The sequence below is a fragment of the Mustela nigripes genome, chromosome 10, assembly GCF_022355385.1.
Source record: "Mustela nigripes isolate SB6536 chromosome 10, MUSNIG.SB6536, whole genome shotgun sequence".
NCBI lineage: Eukaryota > Metazoa > Chordata > Mammalia > Carnivora > Mustelidae > Mustela > Mustela nigripes.
The window spans coordinates 1,678,776-1,683,576 of record NC_081566.1 but is presented as its reverse complement, the minus strand read 5'-3'; positions in this window follow the sequence as shown (position 1 = coordinate 1,683,576).

The window sequence follows — 4,801 nt, the reverse complement described above, 5'->3', positions numbered from 1 at the left end:
TTTCAGATAATTTTGGAACCTTAATTGGATAGTGTTTGTATTCCAGTTGGAACCATATTAAAAGTCACTTTGGGGAACAGAATATTTTTATGATGTTTCCTATCTAAGGGCATAGTGTGACCATTTTTTCAAACTTTGCTTTATGTTCTTCAATAAGATTTAACTATTTGGCAAAAAAGAGTCAGGAAAAAGTATATTTAAAAAATAATATTTTCAATGAGGAGACAAAGGGTTTCTAAAATATAAAAGGCTCTTATCAGTTGATAAGACAGGGATAAACAACCAAAATAAAAATGAGCAAAGGACAAAGATAGGTAATATACAGAAAAGTAAATCCAAACAGCTTACAAACATATGGAAAGATATTCAAACTCACCCCTAAAGACTTCCAAATTGAAGATAAAAGCAGGTAGTTCTTTATACTAGGGTTTCTCACCCGTGGCACTGTTGGCCTTTTGAGCTAGATAACTCTTCCTTGTGGGGCTGCCTTGAGGAGAGTAGGATGTTTAGCAGAATCCCTGGCTCTGCCAACTGGAAACTAGTAGCACCTCCCCCCAGCCATAACTAACAATTATGACAATCAGAAATATCTCCAGACTTTGCCAAATGTCTCCTGGAGCAGACACAATCATTACAGTTGAGAACCACTGATTTTTTCCATTTATCAGATTAGCAAAACAAAACAAAAAAACCCCAACAACTTGATTACACCTATTGTTAGCAAGATGCAGGGCAAAACCAATACTCTCATGTTGCTAGTTTCTGGAAAACAACTGAACAATGCCAATTAAAATAAAATGCGTATACTCTTTGACCCAGCTAACCCACTCCTGGAAATAAATTTCATAAAAATGAAGCAAACGATACATAGACATATATTGTCCAAGGATGTTAACTGCACCATTGTGGGCAGTGAACAAAAACCTAAAAACAGAGTCAATGGCCATAAATAAATTACAGTGCACCCACACAATGGGATATTAGAAAGAATTAGAGTTTCATCTTACCACAATAGAGTGTTTTCTACAAATTATTCCTGAGGAAAGCAAGATTCAAAACTACATAATATAATTCTTTTTGTAAAACCCACATCTCCACATGCTTTTTATATTAATAGAGAAAAGTAAAACTGCCCTTCAATAGTTTATTTACATCAACAGAATAAGGAAAAATATTTGCATGTCATCTCTCTGACAAGGGTCTAATATCCAGATTATAAAATGAATTCTTATGACTCAAAAAAAAAAAAAAAAAGAGAGAGAGAAACAACAATCCAATCAAAAGTGGGTAAAAGACTTGAAGGGATATTTCTCTACATAAGATATATATATATATATATATATATATATATATATATATATATTTAGCTAACAATTATATGAAAATGTGCTCAATACCCTCAGTCATTAAGGAAATGCAAATGAAGATTACAGTGGGATACCACGTCACATCCCTTATGATAGGTATTTTTAAAAAAAAGAAAAAAAAATGTTGGCAAGGACATGGAGAAACTGTCACCCTCGTACATTGTCAGTGGGAATATTCACGGGCACAGCCTCGGTGGAAAACAGTTCAGCAGTTTCAAATAGTTAAACAGAGTTATAAAGTGATTGCAATTCTACTCCTAGGTACCCAAAATAATTGAAAACCAGTATTCAAACAAACACTTGCACACTCACGTTCATAGCTGTACTACTCACAATAGCCAAAAAGTAGAAACAACCCCAAATGTCCATCGATTGAATAAACAAAATGTGTTATACACATAAGATGGGATATGTTTCAGTTGTAAAAAGAAATGAAGTACTGATAAATCCCACAATGTTGATAACATTAAAATTATTATGCTAAATTAAAGAAACTAGAAACAAAGGGTTATGGACTGCATGATTCCCTTTGTGTGAAACACCCAGGATAGGTTAAGTCCATAGAAACAGAGAGCACATTAGTGTTTGCCAGGGGCAGGGGTAAGGGAAGAGAGAATAGGCTACAAGTTTCCTTCTGGAGAGGTGAAATGTCTTCCAACTGGGTGGTGGTGCAGGTTACACAACAATGTGAATGTACTAATGCCACTGAGTTGTCCACACAATGGTAATGGATAATCTTATACTATGTGACTATTACCCCAATTAAAAAATACATTCTATTTGCCTCTGTATTACTTTCCTATTGCTGCATAACAAATTACCACACAGTAAGCAACTTAAAACATTACAATTTTTAAAAATTTTTATTTATTATTTTTTAAATTACAACAATTTAGCTCATGGTTCAATACATCAGAAGCCCAAGTGGGCTTGGGTGTGTTCCCTGCTTGAGAGTTTCACCGGCAAAAATTAAAGTGTGGGACAGGTTGGAGGCTCTGAAGAAGGTTGTTAGGGAGTATTCAGTTACTGTGTTTGAAGGACTGAAATCACCAGCTTGCAGGCTGTCCACAAAGAGTCAGACTCGACGGCTGTGGGAGCCCACGTCCTTGGTACATAGCCCCCTCCAGCAGCAGCACAGCACATCTTCCTCAGTCTTCAAATATCTGACTTTCTCTTCTGCTACCATCTGGAGAAAATTCTCTGCTTTTAAAGGGCTCTCATGATTCGATTGGTCCACCTGGATAATCTCATGTGGCCTTATAATGTCATCCGATTCACAAGTTCCACCCCACACTCAAAGGGGAGGGGATTACAGAAGGGCAGGGGTCACTGGAGGTCATTCTTAGAATTCTGCCTAGCATAGCCTCTTACAGAAAAATAATAAAAACATTTTCTGCCCAATTCAGGAACAATTATTACTCATTAATGCCCAACATTACAAAGAGGATTTGAAGTGTGAGTGATTAATACCAGGGAAATTTTCCAGACCCAGTGATTTACAGATTAACACAGTCCAGGTCTTCAAGCCTCAGGAAAGGGCCAGAGAGCTGTTCCCAACAGGCAGACTTCTCCTGAGGCCTCTCCTGTTTCTTTCTCTTTCCTTCTTCCCTTCTGCTACAGCACTGAATGTGCGAAGCGACTGCCCGGAGGACGTCCAGTCTTCCCTCCGAAGTCATGATGACCGCTACACACTGTGGCTACCGTTTAGGAACTAGATAATTATATTATGTAGATGAGACGTTCTTACTTTTTGGTCTCAAGATTCCTGTTACTTAGGATCCTAAAGAGTTTTTGTTTTTGTGGCTTATTCCTATTGATCGTTACCATATCAGAAATTAAATCTGGAAATGTTATTCAACAGGAAAACATACAAGCCCCCAGTTTCTTAGCCTTTAGAGTGATGACGTCATCGCATCGGGTAGCCTCTAGAGCGGAAAAGGCAGGCCTATTCAGTAAAGGAAATAAAGTCCTACACTGCTACGAAAGTAGTTTGACCTCCTGGAACCCCGAAAGGTCCCAAGGGGCCCTCGGGTTTCTGGATCACACGCTGAGGCCCACGGGCAGGTGTAAGCCCAAGGACCGCATTGCTTCCGACGCACCAGCTCCCATGCTGGTGCCCTCACCTGAGCAGCCTCGGAAACCAGCCTCACTTACTAGCAGGTGGACGCACCCCGCAGAGTCGTTCCTGCGGCGGGCGCTGTGCCCGCCAGAAATGTCACTTGCCACCCCAGGAGGAAGACTGAGCCCGACGTGTCGTCACAAAGCAAAACAGTTGAAACCCGGGCTCTGGGGGCTGCGCAGAACCTGCGACTCCGGCCGCGGGGGGCGGGGCTCCGTGGTTGAGCCTCCACCTTCGGCTCGGGTCGTGATCGCGGGGACCTGGCGTCGGGCCCCGCGTCGGGCTCTCTGCTCAGCGGGGAGCCTGCTTGGGATCTCTGTCGAATAAATAAATAAAATCTTCTTTAAAAAGAAAGAGCGAGCCGGCGACTTTGCCAACACCACAGGGAAACCCGCCTTCGGCGCAGCCCGGCCTGCAGCGCAGTGACCGCCGGCGTCGGGGACCGGCCGGAGCGGCGCTCGCCGGGCAGGGGAGGCTCTGGGAGCGGGAGTCGGCGCTCGCCACGCGGTGCCCCTGCCACCTGGCTCTCAGGAAAGACGCCGCTGCGCGCGGTGGCCGCGGTGGCTCGGCGCTCCCACCTCGCCGCCCACCGCAGGCTCCGGCTCCGGCCGCTCCCCCGTCACCGGCCGCGGGAGGCTCACCGCGAGCTCCAGCCCCGGGCCCGGCCCCGCGGATGAACGCGACCGAAAACGCGACGGCTGCCGGCCGAAGGCTCCGGCGTCCCCGCGCCCCCGGCTCCAGGTCGGCGGGGCCCGGCCTCGCGTGCGGGCTGCGGGCAGTCCCCGGAGGGACGCTGACCCGGAGGGGGAGAGCGCGCGTGTGGAACGGCGCCCTCTCTCCGGGCGGGGGAGAGCGGCGGCAGGTCGTGAGGGAGGAACGGCGAGTCGCCCGCCAGCGCGCGCCCCGGCCTCCGCCCGACCGATGCGCACGGCCCCGGCCTCCGCCCGACCGATGCGCACGGCCCCGGGCAGCGCGGCCGCCCAGCCCGCGTCCTCCACAGCTTCACGCCGAGCCCCGCAGGTCGGCGCACGTCAGCCGACCCGCGCTCAGCCCGCGCTTCGCATTTCAGAGTCCGCGACCAATGGGAGAGAAGCAGATTCTAGGAGTCCGCTGCGATTGGCTGCGCGCCCGGGGGGCGGGGGCGGCGGGGGGCGGGCCTCGCGGTCCCTCTCGGGCGGCAGCATGCGAGGCGGCGGCGGCGGCGGCGGCGGGACTGGAGGGCCGCCCGGGGAGGCGGCGTCTGGCGGAGCGCGACCTGGCTCCGCCGCGAAGGGCGCCGCTCGCGACTGCAGCGTTCCGCGCCGCGGCAGCGCCA